The following is a 14,370-nucleotide window of genomic DNA, read 5'->3' on the forward strand; positions in this document are numbered from 1 at the left end:
ATCACGTATAAAAAAGAAAAACAGTAATGTTCGTACCATTCATAATTTAATAGCCTATATGCTAAAGTTTATTTAAATATTACGCTGAAGTTTAATATAGTACTTGTTATGTGCACTGTTACTAGACACATATTCAACCCTGTTGAATGGTAACTCTGTATCATCCTCAAAGCATGGAACAACATGCAGTCCAAACGTAATTGTTTGCAACAATATCTCGATGTACTTTTCATTGTTTTATTGAGAATCAGTGCAAAGCCGAAACAAAGAGAAGAGCATACGCCAGATCCACTGTTTACACTTCCCTTTCGTTGGTTCACTTGTCATAACGAGAGTGGTTCTTTTTCTTAAGCGAAAACAAATCCATATGTTACGATGCAGAGGAATTACAGATATTGGTTGCAAGTGGGCATTGCTTTAAATCGTTGGGAAAGTTTCAAAATTAGTGGTGGACTGGGTCTGAACCAGTGTCTCCAGGTTACTAGGCAGTGGCAGCCACACACAATGGTGCTCAAAACTACACCGACTACCCTGGCACGCCTCCCATTAGACACCCTATCCACACATCACTATTGTAATGTTTCCTCATCATTCGCAGTATATCGCCGATTCTCCCAAGAGCTCGAACCTGGTGTGCATCTGCACTAAAGATATCATTCGCCGTCCTCACCTTAATTATGTATGTGTGGTGTCTGTTCTTTCGGACATGTTGGCGAAATGCCACAAGTAATGAGGAAAATGTGCAAGGGGCGCTACATTCGCAGTCTGTGGATAGGCTGACAATTTGAGTGGGACAGGTAGTCCCTGTAGCTCTGATCTTTCCTGTGTTCGTATGGCGCAGTGGTCAGCGCATATGCCTAGTAAGCATGTGACCCCAGTTCGAATACCAGTCCATCAAAAAATTTCAAACTTTTCCCATTGATTTAAATCAGTTCCCACTGGCAGCACACGTCTGTGGTTCCTTTCTGTTTTAATTCATAGTGGCTGGTGGATCAAAATGGTGTCTGTTCTTTCGGACATGTCCGAAACCATATTTTGACACTTTTGTTATTCTCGCTAATAAAGACACAATTATTCATGACACCCCGGTCGTAGTGTGTAGCCAATAGGACAGAGGAATTATTACCTGAGAGCCATTTTCCGACGTTCAGTGCTTGAAGATGTGTGGTGGCGGGCATCTCGTGCTCGTGCCAGTCAACTCCCGCTGTGAACAGCGAGGCTCTCCCAGACTGAGTTTCAAGATCACAGGATCCTTCGATGTGTCCCACCAACTTGACCACCCAGTTCGGGAGACCAACCGTACTAACGTCTTCCTATCACAGACCACCATAAAGAATGATTGATGGAGGAGTAACACCTTAAGCAAAAACAAAAAAAAAGACACCACGCCCAACTGGCCTGTAACTCGTAATGATCTGTTCCCATCGTTACGGTGAAGACTGCAACGATCTGCGAGGCGGCAGAAGAACAAGCATTCGTCATTACGGCTCTCAACCGGCCCCTAGACGGTCAATAATATTTTACAATATTATTGCAGATCTCATTGCACAGCTCAATAATATTGTTAATAGTATTGTGTTCTAGTACTGTCGTTTGGAATGTTGAATGATGAAGACGCTGCTGCTGTGGTAATTCCTGGAATTTATTGTGAGCAGAAGAAAAGTTGGATGAGAAACTGGCTCAAGGAGCGTCAAAAATCACCCACGAAAACTTGTTGAGAGAATTGAGGCTGTATGTCGATGGCCCAGTATTTTATACATTACTGAAAATTCCTGCGGTGGCTCGTATCGTCATAATCAAAAAAACAAAGTAATACAATAAGAGACACTAAGTTAGCATTTATCTGTTACGGTGCAGTACCTTGCTACTCGCGGTTTCTTCGAAGACTTCAGATTTACGCTATTTGAGACACGATAATGGAAAAGAGTCACGCAATAATATGTACACTAAAGGATTATTTGCATATTCGGGAAACTAATCTATACACAGAGGTAAATATCAATACATACTTTTATTCATAACTTTCCATACATCACCTTAAAAAAAATCTTTCCTCGTGGCTCTTCTCTATATTTTCTGACCAACACAGCGTACGATTCATAATTCTCAATACTTCTGTTTTTGTACTCATCTGCTCTAATATCCTAAAATGCCGGTAATAACTTATACATTTCTATGCACTCTAATAATAACGTCCTTTCGTCTTGATTTGAATTCATTTTCCACACAACACGAAACCTAACCTAACATAACCTCCCAGCACGCGAGGGACTGTCAAGGATATTGTCAATACTGCCCACAGACGACACAATATTTCTAGGCAGTGCAATATATTTCCGAAGTTTTTGAGTTTCTCAATATTATTGTGCAGCCTCTCAGTCTTACTCGTAGACAGTCCATATTGTCAATGATATTGACCATCTATGGGGGACGTTTGCAAAGAGCAGCTGTTGCCGAAGCTTTGACACGGCACCAGTCATCAAGGCCGTTACCATGCGGGGCGCTCGTAACGTACCCACATGTTATCCTCCTAGTGTGGCATTTTAAAGGAGACTGATAATGCTGAAACGACTAAAACCACGAGAACAACAATCAGTCGTAATAACAACATTACACCTGGATGGTTTGGGGAACTTTAACACAAAGAATCGTTGCAGGAAAGCAAACTGATGGAAGTGAATATTAATCTTACAGTCATTACTATTAGTAGCCTAAAAGAAATTAAGACGCGTAAAACACCTAAATTCGCACTCACTGGTATACAGTGGAATCCCGCAAAATACTAGCGTCTGCACGTAAGAGCATTTCTCAACATCGAGCTTCCGCAAAGACTGATCGGCCGTAAGGGGCGTTCGGATTTCGCATTGGCATGCAAAGTCACCTTATCAGAGGTATGTGGAAGTTTACTTGTGGAGGTTTGTGAAAACTCCGTGTATGTGGCTCCCCTCCCAACAATTCCAGGTGAACTACAACGTGGAATAGCAATAGCAGGGAATGCAGCAACTTCAAGGGTATTCGCAAAAGTACGAGTTGAATTTTACTGTAATCTGGAAGTCTGCTGTGAGGCCGCATTAACCATTTGTGAGGAAACATTTGTGAAAGGTGAATGAATTATCATAAATGTAATTGTAAAAATAATTCCAAAGATTGTATGTGCGTGAAGGTGAAAGGTATACCCTTGTAAGCCCGGGTTGTTCTTTTGAAAATGCAGTTCTTTGTTTGAGTTAAAGTTTTATCCAATTTTCTAACTTCATTCGTGTGAAATCAATTGAATCTTTTGAAACACCCTGCATCCAAGCCCGATTCAATGCGCCAGCCATGTACCTACATGCGTTTGTTTCAAGGTGCGATTCTTGTAATACATCCTTTCACTCAGCGTTTTCAGATTCAACGATTCAAGTGAAACGTGAGATTACTTGAGTGAAATTCTCTAATGGGTGGACGTAACAGGTATGGTGTCGGGGAAAGACTTTTTCAGCTTTATTCACTCGTTCCCCTATAAGTTTGTATTTTACAGACTGCTTCCATTTCAATTTAATCCAGATAAAATTCACTAAATTATTTACTGTTTTCACAGAAGAACTTTTTTAGGTTACGTTGTACCCTAACGCACCACTGGTTCCAGGTTGTTTACTGAGCTGAAAAACAAAAACGTTACAACGGCGTGCACAGCTGTCTACAGAATTTCCGCGCCGTAGTTTCGTAGTTTTATATAATGTTTTAAAACCGCAGCCCTGCTACTGCCTCACTTGCCACTTCTGACAGAAATTTTTCGCTGCAAAATAGCGTATGTGTAAGAGCTGGGCAACCTGATTCAGCCCCAAATAAAATGCGATGCTACCCAGTGGATATTTGGTTATAATATGCAGCATTAAACACAAAAGTAATCTCTTACAACGCATCATAAAACCTCGCAATGAGCCATGTAATGAGCGCAGGTGAATATTAATTTTCCAATGAAGCCTACGAATTTCATATTTGTTGATTTCTTTTTAAATCAACACAAAGAAGCAGTCACTGGAAGCTGATTTTCTATTGCACTAAAATTAATTTGCAATAATTTGGGAGTTGATGTAGGTAACTTAATTACATATCGAAATGAGTTATTTGAATTTACGTACGCAATCTAAAGAAACTGAACTGACTTTAGCGTCATCCATGAAGCACTCACCGCTTCCCGTTTGTCAACTACCAAATTTTCAATCTTTAAACGGACAAATTCTGCCGCAGCGGATCGAAGTCTTGCTTTAGGAGTGGCTGTAACTGAGGTGTAAGAGCTGATGAAGCAAAAGGCACCCAGTGAAACAAAGAAATTACTGCAAGTGTAGCAGGCAGAAACAGGCAGCCATGGTCCAGATTCGAAAGTTTTAAGTTTTATTTTATCACAATCGAGAGATTGCTTCTCCAGTGCAGAATAACTTCACTACGCAAGCGGAACAATCGTCAGTCTCGTAGCCGACTCAAGTAATAATATTCATTTTGTAGTTTAACATTATCTTACACCTGCGGCGTTAGCTGAATTATTACGGCTTCGTGATGAAATTTCAGTGCTTCATTGAAGTTCAGAGTACAACGTCCCGTAACCTAAAGGGCATGAGAGATCTGTACGAAGATGGAGATGTAAAATGGCGCGTGATTCTTTTACTGAGGTGATTTAGGGAAATTGCGGAGAAGATAATCTACTTGGTCAAATGGGGATTTGGCCTCCACTTTTTCCTGACACGTATGTGGTATGTTAAGTATTGGGACCCCTAAAGAAGTTGCATCTACACCCATTAAGCTACAGCCGCTTTCAGAAATATCTCAGCCTCAAATGTCCTAAACTGTGGCGACAGTCAGACATGTGATTCATGGCAAAGAGGAGCAGAGGGGGAGCAGATTGAAGTTCTTTAACTATATTTTCTAAGTAAAAGAATCGAAATAACTTTATTTATGTTACTCATCCTGCTGGAGTATCAGCAGCCATTGAAGCCATAATTTTCTCATCATTTTTATGTATATCCTACGCTATGTGTCTTCAGTCGAACTGATCAGCGCTTGCTTTTCACGCAGACATTGTTTATTGGTCCTGTACTGTTTGAATTTAATTATGTGTCTTGTGCTGTATTTTCGTAAGATGTATGACGTGTAGTGATTGGATTTGTAATAGCATTTTGTCTACCGCTTGCATGATCTTCGACTAAAACGGTTGGTGAATAAAACATAACACAAGTCAGCATTAGTGCCATTCATTTCTTAGAAGTGACAGATGGTACATCACACTGACCATAATGCAAAAGTGCATGAAAGTGTAGTTTCTTTGAAATCTATAGCAACTAAATTAAAACAGTATACACAGCACAGTGGAAGCAAAGTAGCCTTTACTCTCCATAGCAAAATATTCCACAGCTGGCATCACAGATTTCCAGCATAATGGTAGCTACAAAAAGACGAGGATGTCTCCCAGGTTCTTTGCTTTTGTCGCCTTATCCACAGAACCATGAGTTAGCGTTAGGGCCGCACCAGGCGGCTCTCACGGCGAACAAACTTGCGGGGGTGGGTCGCTCGCGCGAGCAGACCGTCGAACAACTGGAGAACTTTCGCAAAGGCCAGCCATCCAACATCACACCCCAGAGCTCTGAACTTACGGTGCGGCGTAAGTGGAGCAGAAAACGTGACCGACCGTCGGAATGATTTGCTGTTAAAATCAAACACAACCAGTTGTGAGCTACTGAACTCCAGAAAAGAAGAACACTAAGTTATCGTTCTAATTATCACTCATGGCATTGAAAAATTATCAAGTTTATTGAGGCCGATATCGAGTCTCACAGGGAAGTTAACAGCCACTAGAAATCCTCCCAGGTGCACTAAAGTTAATCGATACCGCAGTAACATTTGCAGAATGATTCAAACAAAGTCTACGCTCAGTAGCGCGGAAGGACCTCGATCATGCAGTATTACTTCGAGGTGACTTTAACCCACCGAGTACTGACTGAGACGTCTGCGGATTCATTGCTGGTGGTACGGACAGACAGTCTTGTGAAGCAGTTCTGAACAATTTTTCCGAAAACTGTCTTGAGCAACAACTTCGACAACCCACATACAATGGAAATATTTTAGACGTTTCAACTTCAAAACCTCCTGACGTTGTCGACAGTGTTGGTATAGAGACATGGATTAATGATCATGATGTCATCGTAGCGACGATTGTTAATAAAGTTAATAAATCCATCAACAAGGCTAGGAAGGGTTTAATGTTGGAAAAGACAGGTAAGTAGTTGGTAGCAACATACTTAGACGTTAAATGGCATAATTTAGTTCAGAAATAGCTCTGAGCACTATGGGACTTAACTTCTAAGGTCATCAGTCCCCTAGAACTTAGAAACACTTAAACCTGACTAACCTAAGGACATCACACACATCCATGCCCGAGGCAGGATTCGAACCTGTGACCGTAGCGGTCACGCGGTTCCAGACTGTAGCACCTAGAACCGCTCGGCCACCCCGGCCGGCATAATTTAGTTCCAATATGATGGATCTGGTGAGCAAGATGTATGAAACAGGCGAAATACCCTCAGACTTCAAGAAGAATGTAATAATTCCAATCCCAAAGAAAGCAGGTGTTGACAGATGTGAAAATTACCGAACAATCAGTCTAATAAGCCACAGCTGCAAAATACTAACAAGAATTCTTTACAGACGAATGGAAAAACTAGTAGAAGCCGACCTCGGGGAAGATCAGTTTGGATTCCGTAGAAATACTGGAACACGTGAGGCAATACTGACCTTACGACTTATCTTAGAAGAAAGATTAAGGAAAGGCAAACCTACGTTTCTAGCGTTTGTAGACTTAGAGAAAGCTTTTGACAATGTTGACTGGAATACTTTCTTCCAAATTCTACAGGTGGCAGGGGTAAAATACAGGGAGCGACAGGTTATTTACAATTTGTACAGAAACCAGATGGCAGTTGTAAAAGTCGAGAGACATGAAAGGGAAGCAGTGGTTGGGAAGGGAGTAAGACAGGGTTGTAGCCTCTCCCCGATGTTATTCAATCTGTATATTGAGCAAGCAGTAAAGGAAACAAAAGAAAATTTCAGAGTAGGTATTAAAATCCATGGAGAAGAAATAAAAACTTTGAGGTTCACGGATGACATTGTATTTCTGTCAGAGACAGCAAAGGACTTGGAACAGCCATTGAAAGTAGTAAAGGAGTTTTGCTATTTGGGGAGCAAAATAACTGATGATGGTCGAAGTAGAGAGGATATAAAATGTAGACTGGCAATGGCAAGGAAAGCGTTTATGAAGAAGAGAAATTTGTTAACATCGAGTATAGATTTAAGTGTCAGGAAGTCATATCTGAAAGTATTTGTATGGAGTGTAGCCATGTATCAAGTGAAACATGGAAGATAAATAGTTTGGACAAGAAGAGAATAGAAGCTTTCTAAATGTGGTGCTACAGAAGAATTCTGAAGATTAGATGGGTAGATCACATAACTAATGATGAGGTATTGAACAGGATTGGGGAGAAGAGATGTTTGTGGCACAACTTGACCAGAAGAAGGGATTGGTTGGTAGGACATGTTCTGAGGCATCAAGCGATCACCAATTTAGTATTGTGGGGCAGCGTGGAGGGTAAAAATCGTAGAGGGAGACCAAGAGATGAATACAGTAAGCAGATTCAGAAGGATGTAGGTTTCAGTAGGTACTGGGAGATGAAGAAGCTTGCAAACCAGTCTCAGGACTGAAGACCACAACAACGACAACAATATCGGACGTAGAGGAATTAAGGGCAAAATTTCAACTGATTGTAAACCGCTCTGTGGAGAACTATGTACCAAGTAAATGGGTTTGCGAAGCAAAAGACCTGTGGTTCGATAATAAACTTATGAAGATGCTGAGGAAACAGAGACTGTTGCATTCACGGTTAAAAAAAAGAACGTAGAAATGTCTACAGGCAGAAGATAATAAAAATTCGTGCTACTATATATAACATCCATCGTTAGCGGAAGATCCTGCCGGCATCCCGAGAAAATACTGATCCTACGTGAAATTTCTAAGCGGTTACAACGTTTCTAATAGTCACTCGTCGACTTGTCTGGTGTGACAAAAGAAGACAACAAAATAAAAGCAGCATTCTTAAATTTCGAGGTTAAAAAATCATTCACGCATGAGAGTCGTGCAGACATACCATTGTTTAACCGTAGAGCAGACTCCAGTATGGAGAACTTAGAAAAGGACAGCCACTGTGTTGAGAAACGACTGGAGGTTTGAAAACAATTAAATTACCAGGTCTGGATGGGGTCCCAATTTGGTTTTACAGAGAGTAGACCTACTCTTCGGTATTGACCCCATACTTAACCTGGTTTTATCACAAATCTCTCGCTCAATGAGAAGTCTAAACGACTGGAAGAAAGCACAGGTTACTCCCCATACAGAAGAGGAGTAAAAGTGCGGATTCGCAAAATTACAGAACTATATCTTGCAGAGAACTTGAGCGTATTCTAAGCTCGAATACAATAAATTTCCTTAAGAACAAAGTTTTTGTCCACGTGTCAGCCCAGATTTAGAAAACATCGGCGATATCTAACTCAGGTTGTCCTTTTCTCGCACGATACACTGCAAACCATGAATGAACAGCAACAAGCAGGTTCCATATTCCTGTATTTTCGAAAAGCATTTGAGACGGTGCCCCATTGCAGACAGTTAACGACAGTCCAAACATACGGAATAGGTTCTGAGTTATGTATCTGAGTCGTTTGAGTCGTAAGTAATAGAAGCCTGTACGTTATCCATGACGACAAGTGTTCAGAAGGGAGAAGAGTATCGTCAGGAAGCGTGATAGGGCCGATTTTGTTCTCTGCATACATAAAGGATCTGACGGATAGGACAGGCAGCAATCTGCGACTGCTCGCTGGTGACGCTGCAGTGTATGGGAAGACTGTAGGAGGATACAGGATTACTTGGGCAAAACTTCTGTTTGATGTGAAGAATAGCAGCAGACTAGCAGAGAAAACAATTTTGTAAAGTTCGAATACAGTATTAGTAATGCGCTGCTTGATACAGTCGTGTTGACTAATTATCTATGCATAACGCTGCAAAACCATATGAAACGGAACGAGCACGTGAGGTCGGTAGTAGGGTAGAAGAGAAGAAGAATGGTCGACTTCGGTTTATTGGAAGAATTATATGAACTTGTGACTCACTTATAATGGAGGGCGCGAATAAAACGCTAATGCTAGTCATTCTTGAGGACTGTTAGAGTGTTTGCGATCGCAACAGCTCGGACTGAAGAAAGATATCGAAGTAATTCAGAAGCATGCTGCAGATCTGTTACCGGTATGTTCGACCAACACGCTACTGTTAGAAAGGTGGACGTTGGATTCAAATGTGAATTCGTAGGTCGAAGATTATCTTTTCGTGAGACATCACTGAGAAAATTCAGAGAACAGGAATTTCCGGATGACTGCAGATTGAGTGCACTTCCAGTAGCGTACTTATCACGTAAGGGCCACAAAAACGATGTAAGAAAAATTATGGCTCGTACAGACCCATACAGACAGCCGTTTCTCACTCACTACATTTACGAGTAGAGCAGGAAGGGGAACGACTCGTAGAGTTACGAAGTAGCCAACACTATGTGTCGTCTGGTGACTCGCGGCAGGTATATGTAGATGTAGGACATGTACCCATATGATATATTAACCATATAAAACTAAAAGGAGAGGAAGCCTACCGCACAGTTCGTGAGCAGATTTTCTTCGGTTTTTTCTGTGAAGATGACCGCTTATGTAGTGCTATAAACTACTGTTTGATCTCTGCATCCATTGCTGTACACAAAGATATATTAGCATGAAATAATTGGTTGAATCGTCTAATAATTGACGTCATTAATCGTTACATGAACATCGCTCTCGATCTACATTTACAACACCTCTACAAACATACGGTGCGTGGTGGAGCGTATTCTGCACCACAACGACCTTCTATATGCCTCCGTGTGAGTTCTGATTTCTCGGATATTGTAACCTCCCCCTTCCTAATCGGCGTACTGGATTGTGATATAACTGACCGTTATCGCGTATACCTAATGAAATTTTTCAGGGAGGTTATCGTTACCGAAGGAAAATAACACCGGGTGGTAGGAAGGAAGTGTACAACAGACTCTTCTGAAGGAAGAGTCTACTCTAAACTTATGCTGAATGCGGATGATGAGATTGAAAGGGGTGGAATATCGTGCAAACGCTCACGAACCGCACAGGGGGAAAAGTGTACCACGTAATATTTAATACGAAGGGTGTCCAGAAAGTAAGTTCCGATCGGAAGCGTAATGGAAACGACTATGAAAATCCGATAAAGCTTTACACAGATGTGTTGGGCAGTGTCTCTAGTATGACCCTAGATAGCATCACGTCGCTTTCCTCGTTTCTGAGCTTACAGTGAGCGCGTAAAGATGTCTAGACAATATTGTCTCCTGCCAAGTACGAGTGCCAGGTGAGAAATTTCGCCTAAAGCGATTCAGCCAACATTAAATAACTGTCGTGTGGTTTCTTCTTCAAGACATTTCTCAGCTGCATTAGGCAGGGGCAACGAAGATGCTCCTCTGTCGTTTTCAATTGGAAATGTTTGATTACCCACAATACAGCCCGTAATTGTCTCCCTCCGGGTTTCATCTCTCGTCACATGCTCCGCTGGCTATGGAGACAGAATTTTGGCACAGACAACGAACTGTAGCCCAGCGTAGAGAATTGGCGGAAAGCACTGGCGGCTGCCTTCTATGATGAGGGTATTGGAAAGTTGGTACAACGCTACGGTAGATGACTAAGTCAGTACGGCGACCACGTAGAGAAGTAACTGGAAGGTGTAGCTAAGTGTTACAAATAAAACATTTCTGATTTTCACTGTGGTTTCCATTCTGCGATCAATCGGAACTTACTTTCTGGACAGCCCTAGTGCAAAAATTACCGATACTACAAAGAAAACACTGATTAGCTAAAAAGGGGATAGGTCGCGAGCCCGCTAGAGCAATGAATCTCCAGAAACTTAAAGGTATTGGCAAAGAAATTTAAGCAATAATCACTGGCATGGCAAAATCACAGCACAGCACAGCACAACAGTTCACGAGAAAATAAATGAAACAGAAAGCACTCGGTTTGCATTTACTTATTTTGAAATACTAAATTTTCAATCTGCTTCGATAGCTGGTTGATCAGCCCGACGGAATAGCATGCAAAGGGGCCCCGCTCGGTCCCCGGCTGCGTGGACGATTTTTTCCACTCAGGAACTGGGTGTTGTGTTGTCTTCATCATCATCATCAACAACACATCCCCATCGACGTGAAAGTTGCAAGTGGCGTCAACTAAAAAGATTGGAACCAGGTGACCGGTCTACCCGACGGGAGGCCCTTGCTTGCCGCACGATAATTTCATTCATTTTCACTAAATTTTGAAAGTAAAATTAAATGAAGGTACGGGTTAAATAAATGACTGGCTTAGCTTAAACTTTGTTACGTGCAAAAAATGACTTCCTGTAACCTCAGTGTAACGTAATGCAAAATTTAGAAAAAAGAAAGCAATTTACTTTTCATTATTGAAAGATTGATTTGAATTTACTTTAAGCAAATGAGCAACTAACTTTACTTTTAAAATAACAACAATAGGATTCATACCAACCCAGCAGAAGTCACTCCCTAAGATAAATACAGAAAAAACGAAATTGCGCCCTCGTAATTTCGGTTGTATCTTTAATTATTAGTTTTGATAGTGAAAATTTTACGTTAATTTAAGTGACTGATGTTAATACTTAAAACTGCAAATTATTTAGGCCTCTGTTATGCAAAACAATACTGAGGCACAAAATGGTCATTAGCAAACATACAAAACTGGATGTAAATTGTTGATCAATTTTCATATTCTTGCAACACTTGATGACTGTATGGAAGGGAAGGGACCTTGTCTAGTAATAATGTCTGAGGAGAATGACAACACAGGTGCCCTGCAAGTTTTAACTATTGCAAATTATTATGCAACTTAGTCATATTTTGTAAAAGAAAATCAAATGGGTGAGTCCTCTTCATTACTATTTGTGGCACTTGACAGTCTAACGATATTGTAGCTGTGAAGACGACGAAAAATGTTGCCGTCGACAATGCTGAGCTGCCGTTGTTGCTGCTGCTGCTGCTGTTTGAGAAACCCGAGTCGTCTCCAGAGCCACGGATAGTTATGGGACAGGCAATAGTTAGAACTGCAGCTTCCTCCACCTATCCACTCCTACCGTGCTCTCGATACTCGCGGGTTAACGAATTTTTTGCGCCTACACTGGCGCGATCTTAGCTGCACACCGCGTCTACGGGAGCGCCCAACAAACGCTTCCACACTCTTCCGTGACTCAAGCTGCTCTGCCTCCTCTCTGCTCGCAGAGCGACAGAGACTCTCCATACGCAGAGGTAAACAACGGCACAGCTACTGCCGTTTCGTCATTGCTATTGATACATTCAAATTAAGTTCCCTTGCCTATTACCCAGAAAATATACCGTATTTACATTATAATCACAATTAATTATATACAGTGAGAAATAAATACACTATTACATCCATTATGTAGTTTCTGTAATAAAGCTTACAAATTCAGAATCAGATGTACAGTACAAGTTATGAACGGATATTACATGGTAATGATTTTGGATGGTGCAGACGGTATTTTATCTACAGTTTCGATGTTACAATTACATCTTATTGGTCCTTACGTGAAATTTATGTTGATGGCATTATTCTCGTTCTGCAGTCAGCTTCAGATGTCGATTCTCTAAACTTTCTCAATAGTTTTCATCGAAAAGAACGTCGCCTTCACTCCAGGGATTGCCATTTGAGTTCCCAAAGCATCTTAGTAGCAGTAACACTTGCGTTTTGTTCGAACTTGCCGGTAACAGATCTAGCAGCCCGCCTCTGAATTGCTTCGATGTCTTCCTTTATTCCCACCCGGTGCGGATCCCAAACACTCGAGCAGTATTCATGAATAGGTCGCATTAGCGTCCCGTATGTGGTCTCCTTTACAGATGAAACACATGTTCTAAAATTCTCTCAATAAGCTAAAGTCGACCATTCACTTTCCCTATCACCATCCTCACACGTTCGTTCCATTTCACATCGCTTTGCAACGTTATGCCCAGATATTTCAATGAGATGACTGTGTCAAGTAGGACACCGCTACTGCTGTATACCAACGTTATGGTTTTGTTTTTCTTAATCATCCGCATTAAATTACAATTTTCTACATTTAGAGCCAGCTGCAACGCCCTGCCGTATGTTGGCCTTGTACAGTGGCTGAGTTGTGGCGACGTCAGGGTGCGCCGGCAGTCGACTCAGCAGTCTCCGTCCCTGTTGTCTCAGGTGGGAAGGCGACCCGTCGCGCACTTCCTCGCTGGAATGGCTAATATTGCGGCGACAACAAGCGCCCGCAATCCAGCGTCCGAATCCGTGGCCCTCGCCTTGGGATGCCTCTCGCGTGTGTTGGGAGCCAACAAGACCGCCCACAGTAGCGACTTGTGGCGTGGGCTGCCGATGGCTGGCTGCGGATTCCGATTCGCCTCAGAGGGTCGAGCCAGCGACCTGCTGTAGACTGGAACGCTGGCGCCCCATCTGCTGCTGCTTGTAGCTGGTGTGACATGCCCCGCTGTCCAGGAGTGCTGTCACAGTTGAATGCCCTCACTAGAAAACCTGCACCTATTAATACATGGCTGTGCGCCTCTGTTTTGCCCGCTGGGAGTTACGTAATCATAACACCTAGACTGCGCCAGTGGGCCCCTTCTGCCTGTAACTTGCGCCATGCAAACCACTGTGTTTACTCTTTTCAGTGGTTCGACCACCCTGTAGCCTCCATTCTACTTCGCAACTGCTGGTCAGTGTGCCTTTGTGTCAACAGGCCCGCGCCTGGCTCTAACTTGTGACGTCAGAAATATTGTACCAAATCTAACTTTCCTATCTTAAATGGTGGTGCTGCTGAACCTCCATCGTTATCAGGAGCAACTGACTGTCTTCATTGCTGCTGTGATAGCCTTTCATAGCCCCTGGACGGCTTCTGATTGGTCAGCTTGTGATTGGTTGGCGATTACGCACTGCTGTCGCAGACGGTGTCAATGTATGTACTGATGGCGCCACCTCTTGCGTTGGGACGTAAACCTTGGAAGGCATGTCTCTGCTACTTCTCTGTTTCATGCAGTCGTTTCCATGCACTCCTCAGATAGTATTCGCTCTCAGGGTTAAAGTTCTTCTCGCTCATTCTTACTTCAACAGCCTCCTTAATAACAGACGGTATGGCAATGGGCTCTCCATTGTCTCCATCACTGGCTAACTTTTTTATGGAGAATTTTTAGGAACATGCACTAAATTCGGCTC

General features: G+C 42.3%; 1 protein-coding gene across 1 annotated transcript in view; it reads left to right on the top strand.

Moving 5' to 3' along the window:
• Window positions 1-14,370, top strand: part of LOC126267778 (alpha-1A adrenergic receptor-like) — a 245,764-nt gene that overhangs the window by 147,210 nt on the left and 84,184 nt on the right. The gene's annotated exons all lie outside the window — the stretch shown is intronic.

Source organism: Schistocerca gregaria, chromosome 4 (genome assembly GCF_023897955.1).
Source record: "Schistocerca gregaria isolate iqSchGreg1 chromosome 4, iqSchGreg1.2, whole genome shotgun sequence".
NCBI lineage: Eukaryota > Metazoa > Arthropoda > Insecta > Orthoptera > Acrididae > Schistocerca > Schistocerca gregaria.